Source organism: Lepisosteus oculatus, chromosome 14 (assembly GCF_040954835.1).
Source record: "Lepisosteus oculatus isolate fLepOcu1 chromosome 14, fLepOcu1.hap2, whole genome shotgun sequence".
Classification (NCBI taxonomy): Eukaryota; Metazoa; Chordata; class Actinopteri; order Semionotiformes; family Lepisosteidae; genus Lepisosteus; species Lepisosteus oculatus.
This window is the reverse complement of record NC_090709.1, coordinates 13,609,757-13,626,542: the sequence shown is the minus strand read 5'-3', so window position 1 is coordinate 13,626,542 and position 16,786 is coordinate 13,609,757. Positions and strand designations below refer to the sequence as shown.

Below are 16,786 nucleotides of genomic sequence, written 5' to 3'. Positions count from 1 at the left end.
GCAACTCGCTCGTCTGCTGACTTAAGTCCCCTGCTCAGTAATCACAATGTTACCAATTGCAATGAGTCCAAGGAAACAGCTGCTGCTCTCTAGAGGACACTACAGGACAGGACTAAGTACAATTCCTGCAATAGACTAAGCAGTTTAGTGCCAAACTGATGGAACACTGAATCCTATGGGACAGTTCCGAATGTAGTAGCATCTTAATACTTAAATAATATCGTAAACACCTCATGATCTTAAGAATCTGTCGCTGTTAAAAAGTATTGTAATAATAAGCTAAAATTGTACTGCAGCCACAACACAGTGGACCTGCAGCTCCTGTCCTGATCATACAGAAAGATGTCATCACTATAACACCTGTTAACAATCATAGCGCCTGCAGTCTGTGAAAGAGAGCTCTGAGGTAAATATTCCTTGCAGGGAAGTGAACTGAAAAACAGGCAAATACATCACAGATGAAGAGCAACGACTGTCGCTAAAGAAAGTGAGCGAGGGTACACCTATAGTAGTTCATCCACAGAAATTCAAACATAAATTTGTGACGCACCAGAGTACCACAAAGCTAGAAGCATGCCTTCAACTGGAGTATTGTAGCACGACTATGTATAAGTAATATTAACTTATTCCAGGCGTTCATCTGGTTTAAGAATACGAATCAATGCCTTCAAATAGACCTTTAACAGTCCTTTGATGTAGAATTAAGAAAATGGGGAATTATTTGAACCCATTCTCAATCCAGTAGTTTATGGACAGGCGCTCTCAGCAGACTGTGTGCAGGAGTGATGGGTGATGTGGAATTCTATGGGCTCAGTGGGAATCTGGGAGTCAACTCAGGGCTCTGCTGTAGATTCCTGTAGAACCGGTGTGAAATAATAATGTATCGTTGGCTGGTATTGTTAATGTAAAGTTTACTGGTACATTTTGGCCAAAACATATTTTCTTTCTTCTTTTTTTCAGCATGGAATAAACCTATTACTTGTTCCTTTGCAGCCTACGCATGCTGACGCAGCTACCCACCTGAACTACAAATTGTATGTTGGCCGTTCCGTTACACTATATTGATGAATCGTACAAGATCATAGGATCTATAAGCCTGAAGACTTGTCTTGTACAGTGCCCTGATAAAAATCAAATTAATTACACTAATTTTTATGGTAGTGAGGCTTCCATAGTACACGGATGGAATAGTGGACGGTGGGCTTTTAATTTTTTTTTTAATTTAAACACCAGAAATACAAAAACGAAGACAGAATATGAAATACGATACAGAAATAGACACTTCACATCCAGAAGAATTCACAATTATAAAAGCTGAAACTTATACTTTTAAAATATTTCCATTGTATGTCCTTTTTTACTTAAAAAAGAAACTCTTCTTTAGCTCAGCTGGCAAGGCCTGGGTTCGAGCCAATGCAGTGAGGCATGAACTAGGGTGGGAGCGGCGAGGACACAAGCCCTGGAACCCGAATCCGTTACAATAACAAAAGGACAGACAATGAAATATGGGTTATTTTGAAGTCCCAAATATGAGATATAAAGTCGCAATTACGAGATATAAAGTCGGAATTCTGAGTTTTTAAGTCGCAATTCTCAGTTACTAAGTCGGAATTCTGAGATACCATAGCGCGTTTTTATTTTTACTCCCTGGCGGAAACGGGCTTCCATAGAAATGGTCAGATTCAGAGCCATTGCAGTTCGTGCTAATTAGAACAACGCCAGTACTGAACCCTCAGCACCGTACTGACTACTGAGCACAAGTTCAGCTGCTCGCCAACTTTGTTACGCAGTTTTGCATTACTATTGAGCTCAGAGCAGGAGCTGATCGTCAGACAGTACCGTGTTAAAAAAGCAACATGAGCCAGGCAGGAGTCAAACCTACAATTTTCTGTTCCGAAGTCAGATGCGTTATACATTATGTCACTGGCCCTAATCTTACGGTGCTCAACTGCACCATAGTGACCTCAGCGCCACTACTAGTAATGCATCGCCCCCGGCCAAAATTGCTTAGTAAAAAAAAACGTTTTCTATACTGTCTGTTTAAAAATATTATATCTTTAAAAAAGACAAAGGGTTTGTGTGTCGCACTAAAGTTTCGATTCATTTCGAATGCAAAGAAAAAACATTTTCTTCCAAGAAATCATAAATTTGTCTCATCCTCCATACCATAATCCTCTCTTGTAGTAGTAAAGCATTTTGAGTCAAACCGCACAATATATTAAAGGAACAAGTAATAGGTTTATTCCATACTAAAAAGAGAAGAGAGAAAACACAACGTTTCAGCTGTGAAACCTTCTTCAGGTTTGTTTTCTCTCTTCTCTTTTCAGCATGGAATAAACCTACAATATTACTTGTTCCTTTGCAGATATGCATGCTGACGTAGCTACCCACCTGAATATATTAAACGTTTCATCTATACGATTAACATAATGTTCTCCTTAATAACTAAAGTAAATGACAAAGCCTTAGAGCCACAGAGAAAAACAAATTGCATTTAAAGTAATTTTAAAGGCTCGAGATAACATTGCACTATAAACGCAAATGTCTGTCTTCTTTGTGGCGCTTACTTTTTGTTGCTTTAGCAAATTTCATGCAGTTTATTTCTGACACAAGACATAACAAGCTTGTGTATTTATGACAAAAAAGCAGGGCAACAATTTATATCGGCCTTGAAATTGAAAGTGTTAAAAAGTGAGTTAAATGCAGATATAGTAAATATATTTTCTCATATAATGGTGTGTTTTTTTGTCTAAAAATCCTTCATGAATGGTTTAACAGACACTTTGCATAATAAAAAAAATATATATTTACGAATTTTAACTTTTTATACAGTAAAGTTTTGTTGTGAACATGAGCCCTGTTTATCGATATCGCCAACACAGTTCTGGATTTTATTCTGCCTTCCTATGAACATATGAATTTTCATTCACACAACAGCTTGCATGAAGTGCGCAGTAGCTTCTACTTAATAAAAATATACAATTCACCGCTGGTATAAACAGATGTGTGCCATGTCTGCCTTTGTAAGCATTTGTTTCAAAAATAAGTTCACAATATGTTAAAAACACAAAAAGCACAAACTTAATAATACAACGATACAAAATCAAAACCAAATCATAAAGCCAATTAAGTACCTATCCTTTGAAAACAGAGAACACCTTTATATCTACAATAAAAATGTGACATTTGTATCTACTTTTGAATTACTGTACAAAGCAGACAGAGTAGTCCCTGAATTCAAAGATCAGATCTTGGCCAAAACAAGACAATCAGATGTGAGCTGAATTCGGAACAAGAGCCTCTGCTTCGTCATTTATTGAGCTTTTGTTCAAAGTCTGAGTGAAAAAAAGATCAGCTATTTTAACTGAAATACACAAAGGGCACCTTCCTTCGAGCCAGAGTCAAACCAGCAACCTAAAGATGGCCTCTTGTTTCCACTACAGTCCTCCGCTCTACCAACTGAGCTATCAACAGATGTCGGGAGTTGCTCTCTGGCACATACTGCCCAATGTAGTGAAATGTTCCGGATGATTTAAATCCCAGATCGACATCGTTTCCAACTTGTTTCCTTAGTCTTGTTTACCTTGAATTTAAGCCACAAACCAGGATTCTACTGTATAAACTTCCGGAGATATTACAAAATGTTTGATGGAGCATCAATCATTCCAGGCGGAAATTGACTCCTTTCTTTCTCGAGGGATAATATTAAACATTTCATTTAGATCGAGAAGAGGATCACCATGAGACACAAAACAAACAGTTTCATTCTGTCTTTATTAGAATCTGTATCACAGCTAATGCATGTAAAGCCTTTAGTATGCGAGAGTGAGAGTTCAGTTATGCCAGGGAGTGTGAGAAAAGAGAACTGAAATTTAGTAAATTAATATTTAAATAGAGTGTAAATCTTCAAAGTGTCACTGCAAAACTATTACAGGGGTCTACCAGCTGCCGGACGTACTTGTTTTGGGACTATTTCCAATAAGTACCACATTAGTAGTTGTGTGTCCTTACTGGTATCTTTTAAACATCCGGTTATATACAAACGGGACAGAGACACAGTAATAATCCGATTTTAATGTGTCCTGCATTTTAACTTACTGAACAGATAAATTGAAATGTTCTGATTCAGAGCCCCTGCAGTTCGTGCTAATTAGAACCACAACAATACTCCTGAGTCCTGAGCACCACACTGAGCAAAGGTTCAGCTGAACTCTGACTTTGTTCAGCACGACTTGTTGTTGCAGTTGAGCTCAGAGCTGGAGATGATCTCCATATTCTACCACACTAACTAGTCCTAAACGTAGTACACAGTACACACTTTTTTAAAACAATTTAAAATATTACACAAAGGCTGTAAAGCACACTCTAAATCGATCCGAATATTTGATTTCTGTGATCCGTTTAGGCAACATTAGGCAACGTGGCGCTTCTCCAGCAAAGCATTTCTCAGTTTTGTGAACTACTGGTGCTTTTAACACACCATCTTGCGTGCCTTGTCAGGATGGCCGAGTGGTCTAAGGCGCCAGACTCAAGGACTCCTGTCTTTCCATTGCTTGGGTGTTCTGGTCTCTGAATAGAGGCGTGGGTTCAAATCCCACTCCTGACAGCTTTTCCCTCTCCTGCATTTTTCCTGTCTTCTTGTGCTCGCTGACAACGACAGAAAGAAGAAAACGGAGAAACCGGCTTGCGGGCACATGATGGGCAGGGAAATGCTTCGTGAACATTTCAATGTGATTAGCAGAAAGTCAAATAGGCTTCGATTTCTCCCTTAAGAACTGTTTGGGGTGCCTGTAATCGAGTAAAGATTTACGGTCAAGGTATGCATTCAAAGGTGAAAGACCGAAATATAAATCCAGAAGAAGATGTATTAAAACATATTGTTTTCCTTGCGGTTTCCCCTGTATTTCATTAAATGTGGCATTGTGAAATCAGCCTGTAGCCCTACGGAATGCAGCCACTCTCCCAGTGACAGCGGCAGGAGCCGAGAGGATTAAATCAGAGCTCGAACAGAGAGTTAAAAATATATGGGCAACTAGAACATAGATCATAAAACATTTTTATTAAACTTTCCTATCTGCACGGCCTTACTGAAGTATTTTAGCTGCATTTTAGCTTCTATTTATATACTTTACAGTAGTTAGTGTTTAGTAAGAGAAGAGAGATACAAGCGCTAAACCCCCACAATAACCAAACCTTAAGTAAAGCAGGAAGATCAGTTTCTGCTCGAGACAGCCGTTTTCTGAACTGTAAACCTTCAACACTGGCTGGAGACGCTGTGTCCGGACTCCGCGAGGTTGTATAAGAAAAGACTCGGAGAGCTGCAGGCCCGACTCATTGCTCTGCGCTCCCCGTGCAGAATGCGCGTGTCCTCCCTCCTTCATTACCTTCATACACTCCTCTCAAACCACTGCAAACTCCTGAATTATTTCGGTGAACAGATACTGGGTCTTTCTTTCCGAGATATCATAGGCAGAAACAATAAACGGTGAAAACAGGAAGGTATTCTGATCGTATAGAGAAATGCGCAAAAATACATTTCCTAAAATCCAATAAAATCTAGTTACATTCTGATGCTATTCTGATGTATCTGAATAGTTTTGGCACAGTTGTTACAGCAAAGAGACAAATAAACTTTTTTTTAAATTTCATTCGAGCTGTAGTTTTGAATGTTTTTTCAATTATCTAAATAATACAAACACAAACACCCGTTGTAAGCGTCTGACCATTGATATTCTTGAATTACAGTATAAGCCCGTACACACGCTGGCACGCAGTTCAGCGAATATGATGCCCCTGCAGGGGCCGAATATTAGACAGACGTATACATACAGTCATCGTGTGGAGTTTATTCCTCCTCTGCCGCAGTCTTTGCCTCTTGTCACATTTGCGCTTAATTGTCGATTTTTTGTATAGAACACCGAATATCTTGAGGAAGCCTGTCAAGCGAAGACTGATGGATTATTGAGGTGCAAACCCTGGTTCAAAATCAACACCCTCTGCTATTGCCGTTGTTTCTTTGATAGTTTCTTCAAATTCCTCATCTGACCTTCAATATCGAGGGATATTGAACATAATACCATACAAATTGTAACTTTCTTTTGATTGCCAGTTTAATTAAAATGCCACCCCCTTTTACAGTTATTTTAGATGTTTGGCAAGGCGTAATATCCCCCCTCTCACCCTCAGCTAAAATATTTTAAAAGTACAACAACATTACATTATATTGAACAGCGTTTATGTTAACATTTATATTCAAATTAAGGAAAATATACGAAAATATTAAAATAGAACTCCGGCGATCTGTTGTTTTTGCTTGTCAAGTTCTCGAACAATTTTGCATTGTTTTTTAAATTACTTTAGCTGAAGATGCAACGGGAGCATAAGTGAATTCTCCCGCCACTCACTGGAACATATAATTCCATGGGTGAATACTAACTGCTTGCAAGTTGCCATTGTCAGTAATTATTGGAAATTCCCGGTAATGTTGACTCTGGTACTCAATTGTTTACTACTGCAAATATCAAAATAGTTCAGGTTTTGCGGAACAATTAAATTTTTGCGGTGATGATGTTTACTATAGGAAGAAGTGCGTCCCTGGGTGGGATCAAAAAACCCACCTGGGGGTTAATAGCTGAAAACGCTAACCGATTGCACCACAGAAATGCTTACACCTTGCTTTTTTTCATTTACATACTTTTGGTGAACAAAAAAATTCACTCGCATTTCATCTTTCGCAAGCTGTATGATTTTAAAAAAACAAGTTGTTCTGCAAAGGAAATGAATAAACGCATTAAACCAAATCAAGACCTCTTTGAGTGTCCCAAATGACATATTCTGTAAAACAAGACAGGAAAAAAAGGTACCGCTGGAATTCGGATCCAGGATTTCCTCTTTAGGAAACAGGTGTTTTAACCAGCTTTACCACAGCACCGACAGAATACTATTCTTATACAGGTGGGTAACCACCCTCAAACCTTTGTTCTCTCACTATTTTACCTTTGCCTACTGCCCTGTCTCTCTCAAACCTGAAGAAGGCTCCACGGGCGAAACGTTGTGTTCTCGTTCTTCTTTTTTTCGGCATGGAATAAACCTATTACCTATTCTTATACAGCCGCTTGGACACACCGCTCTGAGACATCTGAGGTCGATGTGCGCTGAGCCTGGTCGCCGAGCAAAATCATGCCCAAGGGGGGTGGCGCGCGTGATGAGGTGGCCAAGTGGTTAAGGCGATGGACTGCTAATCCATTGTGCTTTGCACGAATAGGTTCAAATCCCATCCTTGTCAGTTTATGTTTTCGACTTGTGATCCGTTTCTAAGTCGGACTTGCTTTCTTTAGCTACTGTAGTAGAGCAGTAATATTTCTAGCGTTGGCTGAACATGCTTACAGCAGTAGCTGACAGATATAGTCTCTTAATATTTAGGTTAAATTTATGCTTTGTACTGCTTTCACCTGATATTAATAGTAGTCCTGATGAACGATTTAGGGACATGGCGCATCTTGAAAATGTTCTTGTTAATTTCAGTTTGGAAAAGATGCACTCACCAGAAGCAGAAACTGGTCGTATCTGCAAAATGCGCAATGCAATAGCAATGTCTTGCTATGAGTCCTTACCTATTTCAGGAGGCGTTGTAGGACTTTTTTAGTTCAGAAAAAGCTATCAATTCATCTTACATTTCTACTCCATTAATATTAGCAATGCTATCTTTACTAAGCTCTAAATATAGCTCAAAATAAATGCTAATTTTAAAATACTTTTTTAAAATAAATGCTATTCCATATGTTGTAACTTTGTGGTATTTAGAAATTTTATCTGAGGATGCAAGGGAAAGTATTATACAACTGTGAAAGAGGCTTGTATTTTAATACAATTTTCGATCAAAAGAAAACCAAAGTCCCTATGATATTACCGTCAATATCCCTTGATATCAACGTTCAGTTGAAAGATTTGAAGAAACTCTCAAACAAGCAACTGCAGTAGCAGAGAGTTTTGATTTAAACTGATGCTTGCAGCTCAATACTCCATTCATTCTTGAAAGAAGCAAAGACAGGGATATTTTGAGTGTCTCCATGATCCTCTTCTCAATCCAAAAGAAAGGTTTTATACAGTGCCTTGCGAAAGTATTCGGCCCCCTTGAACTTTTCAACCTTTTGCCACATTTCAGGCTTCAAACATAAAAATATAAATTTTTTATTTTATGTGAAGAATCACCAACAAGTGGGACACAATTGTGAAGTGGAACGAAATCTATTGGATTTTTGAAACTTTTTTAACTAGTAAAAAAATGAAAAGTGGGGCGTGCAAAATTATTCGGCCCCTTTACTTTCAGTGCAGCAAACTCACTCCAGAAGTTCAGCGAGGATCTCTGAATGATCCAATGTTGTCCTAAATGACTGATGGTGATAAATAGAATCCACCTGTGTGTAATCAAGTCTCTGTATAAATGCACCTGCTCTGTGATAGTCTCAAGGTTCTGTTGAAAGCGCAGAGAGCATCATGAAGACCAAGGAACACACCAGGCAGGTCCGTAATACTGTTGTGGAGAAGTTTAAAGCCGGATTTGGATACAAAAAGATTTCCCAAGCTTCAAACATCCCAAGGAGCACTGTGCAAGCGATCATCTTGAAATGGAAGGAGTATCAGACCACTGCAAATCTACCAAGACCTGGCCGTCCCTCTAAACTTTCAGCTCAGACAAGGAGAAGACTGATCAGAGATGCAGCCAAGAGGCCCATGATCACTCTGGATGAACTGCAGAGAACTACAGCTGAGGTGGGAGAGTCTGTCCATAGGACAACAATCAGTCTTACACTGCACAAATCTGGCCTTTATGGAAGAGTGGCAAGAAGAAAGCCATTTCTCAAAGATATCCATAAAAAGTCTCGTCTAAAGTTTGCCACAAGCCACCTGGGAGACACCCCAAACATGTGGAAGAAGGTGCTCTGGTCAGATGAAACCAAAATCGAACTTTTTGGCCACAATGCAAAACGATATGTTTGGCGTAAAAGCAACACAGCTCATCACCCTCAACACACCATCCCCACTGTCAAACATGGTGGTGGCAGCATCATGGTTTGGGCCTGCTTTTCTTCAGCAGGGACAGGGAAGATGGTTAAAATTGAGGGGAAGATGGATGCAGCCAAATACAGGACCATTCTGGATGAAAACCTGTTGGAGTCTGCAAAAGACCTGAAACTGGGACGGAGATTTATCTTCCAACAAGACAATGATCCCAAACATAAAGCAAAATCTACAAAGGAATGGTTCACAAATAAACGTATCCAGGTGTTTGAATGGCCAAGTCAAAGTCCAGACCTGAATCCAATCGAGAATCTGTGGAAAGAGCTGAAAACTGCTGTTCACAAACGCTCTCCATCCAACCTCACTGAGCTTGAGCTGTTTTGCAAGGAAGAATGGGCAAGAATTTCAGTCTCTCGATGTGCAAAACTGATAGAGACATACCCCAAGCGACTTGCAGCTGTAATCGCAGCAAAAGGTCGCTCTACAAAGTATTAACGCAAGGGGGCCGAATAATTTTGCACGCCCCACTTTTCATTTTTTTATTAGTTAAAAAAGTTTCAAAAATCCAATAGATTTCGTTCCACTTCACAATTGTGTCCCACTTGTTGGTGATTCTTCACATAAAATAAAAAAATTATATCTTTATGTTTGAAGCCTGAAATGTGGCAAAAGGTTGAAAAGTTCAAGGGGGCCGAATACTTTCGCAAGGCACTGTATGATCCTGATCCCACTAGAAAAAGGGCCAATTTCAGCCTGCACTGATGTCCCTTCAAACGTTTTATAAGAACTCTAGATGTTTATACAGTGGAAGCCTGGTCCATTTCTTCTTCTGAACGAGACTATGGGAGTGAGTATTTTGACGTCGAACTGGGATTTAAATAGTGGAACACTACACTACATTGGGCTACATGTGTGACAAAGCGTTTCCTTTCCGACCTCTCGATAGCTCAATTGCTAGATCTTAAGACTATAGACAAAAACAGTGGGCATTTCTTATGTCCCTGGTTTGAATCCAGCTCGAAGGATGGTGTTTTCTTATTCCTTAATCAAAAAGTGAAAATTGCAAATTTGTCTTTCACTTTTACGTTCACCCGAAAGCTCAGTATACAAAGAAGTAAAGGCTCCTGTTCTGGATCCTAATCCCAATCCTCAGGTCTGATTGTTTTGCTTAGACCTTTAAAATGTACACTGTGGACTGTTTGTTCTTCCTAACACAATTAAAAAGCCGTCGACAAACTTACCGATCGGGAGTTTAGTTCAGTGATAGCGCGCACTTAAGACGCTCCGTTTTCTATCGCCGGCATCTCTGTATTCTTTTTAAACGCGATATTTTTTATTCTTCGTGTGTGAATTTCAGGGAGACTCATTATTTTAAACCAGACATAATGAAAGACGTAGTAACTAGACACACTTACAAGACACATGAATAGTAGCGGCTCTGAATGCAATACAAATGCCAATGGCGCAATGGATAACGTGTCTGATTACGGATCAGAAGACTTTAGGTTTGTACTCCTTCCTGGTTCGTGAAGAAGCTTTTAAACCTCACTACTCAACACTGACATCGTAGGGTGTGCGGTCCTACACAACCTTACTATCGACTGGATGAGTCTTCTGTTCTATCTCCGATTCTTTCCGCACATTCCTGCTATTTCACCACCGTTATTGTAGGATAACAGCCACAGACACGAGAAGATATACTATTCCGAACAAATGTCTTAAAAAATCACGTTGAAAAAGGTGACAATACGTTTTTGTTTCTTTAACGTAATTAGTGGGGCCAGCAGGGGGCGCTCACCCTGCGGCTCATGTGGGTCCTAAAGACCCAGTGTAGTGACGGGGACACTATACTGTAAAAAACAGGCGCCGTCCTTCGGATGAGACGTAAAACCGAGGTCCTGACTCTCTGTGGTCATTAAAAATCCCAGGGTGTTTCTCGAAAAGAGTAGGGGTGTAACCCTGGCATCCTGGCCAAATTTCCCCATCGGCTGTTATCAATTATGGCCTCCTAACAATCCCCCTCTGTGAATTGGCTTCATTACTCTGCTCTCCTCCCCACTGATAGCTGATGTGTGGTGAGTGTTCTGGCGCACTATGGCTGCCGTCGCATCATCCAGGTGGATGCTGCACATTGGTGGTGGTGGAGGGGAGTCCCCATTACCTGTAAAGCGCTTTGAGTGGAGTGTCCAGAAAAAGCGCTATATAAGTGTAAGCAATTATTATTATTATTATTATTATTATTATTATTACTTTTGCCTGTAAAGTTCACATTATTTTCTGTAGCCGCAAATCCCCAATATTTCTGCTGTCTCCCGAGAAACACAAGCGTGGAGTCAAATCATATAAAATAACACAACACATCTATTAATTTAACACCCAGATGTGACAGAACACATGTAAGACTTACACACAGCTTTTAATATGATATAGTGAATTTGCAGGTGTCCTGGGGAGGGAAGACAACTGATATTAAGGAAATACATATTTAAAGGGGATGTAAGTCTTAAATGTGTTTTGTCACATCTGGGTGTTAACTGAATACTTTTTTAGCATTATTTCTTGTGTTTTGACTCTATACTTGTGTTTCTCAGGAGACAGCAGAAATATTGATGTTTACATTTCTATTCACATTCCCGGTGATATTGACTGAGGTAATGCAGAAGCATGTTCTCTATAACAATAAACGGTGCGAGAAGACAGGAAAAAAGGCACCGCTGGGATTTGAACCCAGAATCTCCTGTTTACTAGACAGGCGCTTTAACCAACTAAGCCACGACGCCAGCAGAATTCCCCTCTTTTACTGCCACTTGGACACACCGCTCTGAGACACCTGCGATCAGTAAGCGCTGAGTCGGCTGGCTGAGCACGTTGCCTCCTTTACATTCAATAGGAGCCCCGACTGTAAGAGAAACGAAGAGAAATAGGTTTTATCCGGCACTTTTCATGTCCAATGCACTTGACATCTCCCACGGGCGACAAAGTTCATTTACGACACCTTTCTTTCTTCTTTCAGCAGGAGTACAATAATGGCAACAACATGTTTGGAGTTCGGCATTTCATTTAGTCTGCGTAAACATCGTATCGGAATGAACTGCCCGAGATAAAAGAGTAATTGCGGCTTCAGATCGTTTTTACAGAGCATTGCGTTGTTCTGTTCATGCTGACTACACGCTTTAGATATGTCATTTACTGCAAGCGTTGCTTTTCCAGGTTTTTCTGAAAAATGGGGTAAAGTTAGCTTGAAGTTCGAAAACGATTTTGGCACGCCTGTAGCGCTTTCACGAAATCTCTTAGAGTTACAAAAACACTTGCTTTGTGTATAAAATACATTGTGGATGATTTCTCAGCCTTTACTTTTTCGGTTTTATGACATTTTTTTGACCAAGCACGAATATTCTTTTGTCCATATCTCCGCAATGGAAGCACAGAACGCCTTCAAACCAAAAGCATTTTAAAGACCACGACTTGTGGATATTTCCACAGCCTTTACATCAAACTATCAGTGAGCTAATTATCTTTTTTTAAACCTCCCGTTTTTCATCAATGCGTAATTACGCACGAACTGGAACCCGGGGGACCGCTGCGTGCACACGTTCACAACGCGAGAAATACTGTTCAATACGGCTTCGTGCGAAAAAACCGTATATGACCATAGGAAGCAGAACAGCGCGGTCTCCCATTACCCAGACTGTAAGCACGGGAATAAAGCTTTGTTTGATTTCTGAAACCCTTCCTTTACATCCTGTTTTCATTCAGGTAAGGGTCAACTATATTCACAATACTACTGACAGCAGGAAGATTAAAATATTCTTTACTCAGCGGCTTATTAAAAACAGCTCCCATGATGTTCAAACTGATTTTTTACACAGAACACTGACACAGCTTTGCATTCTGAATTGCATTCTTTTTCTCATGCTTTTATTTAATATGGCACGATGCACTGGGATAGGGGTATTCTGTTCACAAACCAATAGCATTTAAACCACAGCACCCACAATGCTGCAAGTGTTTTGCACACTAAGCAGGTCCTCTGACTTTTCCCAGCTTTGTTTTGGGTTGTGGAACCTTTCTTTATATTTTTTAGGATTTTCTGAAGATAACACTACAGGTAATACACTGGGATAGGTGGGTCATCGACATGGCTCAATAGCATTTCAAATACAGCACCCACACTGCTGAAACCAAGTGTTTTACACACCAGACAGGCCCCCTAACTTTATATAACCTTGCTGTGGCTGTGGCCCCTTTCTTTATTTTTTTATGATTTTCTGAAGATAACACTACAGGTAATACACTGGGACAGGTGGGTCATCTTCATGGCTCAATAGCATTTCAAATACAGCACCCACACTGCTGTACCCAAGTGTTTTACACACCAGACAGGCCCCCGAACCTCGTACAACCTTGCTGTGGCTGTGGCCCCTTTCTTTATTTTTTTATGATTTTCTGAAGATAACACTACAGGTAACACAGTGCGATAGGTGGGTAGTCTTCATGGCTCAATAGCATTTCAAATACAACAACCACACTGCTGAAACCAAGTGTTTTACACACCACACCTTATACAACCCTTCTGTGGTTGTGGCCCCTTTATTTATTTTTTTAATAAGAATTTTAGTTTTTCAATATGGCACCATTAGACAGGCGGTACATGGGGATTGGGGGGTGCTATTCATGAGTCAATAGCTCTTCAAGCACAACAGCCACAGTGCTGCAACCAGGTGTTTTACACCAGACATTTCCCCTAACCTTATACAACCTCGCTTTGAGTTGTGGAACATTTCTTTATTTTTTAATGGTGTTTTTGACTGTAATCAAGTGTTGTGCTCACTAGGCAGGCCTCCTGACCTTTTACAGTCATGCTTTGTTGTGTGCAACTTTAATTATCTTTTTAGGATTTTTTGAACATGGCAACTTCCACCGAGATGGGTGGGGGGTGTGGGGGTGCTCTTCAATAGCTTTTTCATCTATACACACAAACGGATGTAACCAAGACACTCAGAACCTGTCACGCAGGGGCTGACTGCTGAGCATAGGGATCCAATGCGGTGCCCTTGGTAGGGTTGGCGCGAGACGCAGGCGTAGTCGGAGTAAACAGGCAGGGGCCCGAGTCCGGGAAGGCGTAGTACAGGCGTAGGTACAGAATCGACAGGCGAAGGCGTAGTCGAGGGACTGGCAGGGGTCGGAGTCCGGGAAGGCGTAGAAGTTGCGTCGGTGTGGATTCAGAAGGCAGAGGCGTAAACGAAGAGACAGGCTGGGGTCAGGATCCGAGAAAGCGTAAAACAGGCGAAGGTACAAAATCGAGTGGCTAAAGCGGTTGTCGGAAAAGCGGGGTCGAGGTCCAGGGGAGAAGTCATAGTAAGGCAAAGGCATAGTTAGTAGGTAAGCTCCGGGAGAGAATCTCAATCGTGAGCAATGACCGGGGGACAGATGAGGGTTTAAGTAGAGGACTGATTGACATGTGCACGTTTGGTATGGGGAGAGCTCGAGGGAATGCGGGAGCGCTTGCCTGCGTGAGGGAGATTCATGACAGAACCAACAGAATCAACCTGAACTCATAGAAAAACAAGAATGCCCCCGAGACACCTGAATCCCCCTCCTGGACCACTCTGGTATCAACACGCCCAAACCCATCCATACCAGCTAACAAGACTCAGAATCGGTGCAACCCTCCAACCTGGACCAAGAGCAGGATGGGACAAGAACCTGCACCACACTACGTACACAGGTTTGTATTTTTGGCTGAAGATGAAAATGTCTAACATAGATTGTTTTGGTTCTAGCAAACAATAAAAATAGTTGTTAAAATCCAAACACACATAATGAGATCACTCTCTGTCAGTATGTGTAACATTCTGGGTCTGGGCTCCTCTGTATTTGGGCTAAAGAGAGTTCAACAACATTATTAAATGCACTGACATCATAATCTGACAAGATCCATTGTTTAGGGGAGACTTGACCACCCACTGTCCACCTGGTATCGTGAAGCTCATTGTCCTTTAGCTTTCCAAAACCAGAATCACTTGGGACTCCGGGGGGATCGGTGTATGCAAAATATGAATTCCTTATGCAAGAAATTGTATATGGTCAATATAGCGATCATATCTTATCAGAAGATGGTAATCTCCAAGGAACAAGTAATAGGTTTATTCCACGCTGAAAAATGATCAAATGATTGATGAACCCAAGTGATTTGAAAGAAATGTTAAATAACTCAAAGCGAGGTTGTATAAGGTTAGGGGAGCTGTCTGGTGTGTAAAACACCTGGTTGCAGCACTGTGGCTGTTGTGCTTGAAGAGCTATTGACTCGTGAAGAGCACGATGTACTATCCCCATGTAACGCCTGTCTAATGGTGCCATATTGAAAAACTCATAAAAAAATAAAGAAAGGGGCCACAACCACAGCAAGGTTGTATAAGGTTCTGGGGGCTGTCTGGTGTGTAAAACACTTGGTTTCAGCAGTGTGGCTGTTGTATTTGAAATGCTATTGAGCCATGAAGTCGACCCACCTGTCCCAGTGTATTACCTGTAGTGTTATCTTCAGAAAATCATAAAAAAATAAAGAAAGGGGCCACAGCCACAGCAAGGTTGTACGAGGTTCGGGGGCCTGTCTGGTGTGTAAAACACTTGGTTTCAGCAGTGTGGGTGCTGTATTTGAAATGCTATTGAGCCATGAAGATGACCCACCTATCCCAGTGTATTACCTGTAGTGTTATCTTCAGAAAATCCTAAAAAATATAAAGAAAGGTTCCACAACCCAAAACAAAGCTGGGAAAAGTCAGAGGACCTGCTTAGTGTGCAAACCATTTGCAGCATTGTGGATGCTGTGGTTTAAATGCTATTGGTTTGTGAACAGAATACCCCTATCCCAGTGCATTGTGCCATATTAAATAAAAGCATGAGAAAAAGAATGCAATTCAGAATGCAAAGCTGTGTCAGTGCTCTGTGTAAAAAATCGGTTTGAACATCATGGGAGCTGTTTTTAATAAGCCGCTGAGTAAAGAATATTTTAATCTTCCTGCTGTCAGTAGTATTGTGAATATAGTTGACCCTTACCTGAATGAAAACAGGGCGTAAAGGAAGGGTTTCAGAAATCAAACAAAGCTTTATTCCCGTGCTTACAGTCTGGGTAATGGGAGACTGCGCTGTTCTGCTTCCTATGGTCATATACGGGTTTTTCGCACGAAGCCGTATTGAACAGTATTTCTCGCATTGTGAACGTGTGCACACAGCGGTCCCCCGGGTTCCAGTTCGTGCGTAATTACGCATCGATGAAAAACCGGAGGTTTAAAAAAAGATAATTAGCTCACTGATAGTTTGATGTTAAGGGTGTGGAAATATCCACAAGTCGTGGTCTTTAAAATGTATTTGGTTTCCATTGCGAAGATATGGACAAAAGGATATTCGTGCTTGGTCAAAAAAATGTCATAAAAACGAAAAAGTAAAGGCTGAGAAAGAATCCACAATGTATTTTATACACAAAACAAGCATTCTAGCAACTCTAAGAGGTTTCGTGAAAGCGCTTCAGGCGTGCCAAAATCGTTTTCGAACTTCGAGCTAACTTTACCCCGGTCATTTGTTTCTGCAGTGATTTCACAGGGAGGCATGAGTCCAACATGATCCGTCTGTCCCTGATATCCTCCTGCTCCCGACTCCTTCTCCCATAACTGCAATCGCACTTTAAAGGTCTCGTTTTCCTTCATTCGCGTTATTTCTGTCCCGAAACTGTCCTTGACACACTGTGTGATATTAATCACGGCCCGAC

General features: G+C 40.8%; 2 protein-coding genes and 2 non-coding genes across 3 annotated transcripts in view; 1 reads left to right on the top strand and 3 right to left on the bottom strand.

The window, feature by feature from the left end:
* LOC138242764 (zinc finger protein 271-like) overlaps nt 1–16,786 on the bottom strand; it is a 1,399,044-nt gene that overhangs the window by 392,493 nt on the left and 989,765 nt on the right.
* Nucleotides 1–16,786, bottom strand: part of LOC138243332 (antigen WC1.1-like) — a 157,905-nt gene that overhangs the window by 112,010 nt on the left and 29,109 nt on the right. The window lies entirely within an intron of this gene.
* On the top strand, nt 4,496–4,606 carry trnal-caa (transfer RNA leucine (anticodon CAA)). Its single transcript has 2 exons — nt 4,496–4,533; nt 4,561–4,606. It is a non-coding gene; the product is annotated as a tRNA-Leu (tRNA).
* On the bottom strand, nt 11,728–11,801 carry trnat-agu (transfer RNA threonine (anticodon AGU)). The gene has a single exon. It is a non-coding gene; the product is annotated as a tRNA-Thr (tRNA).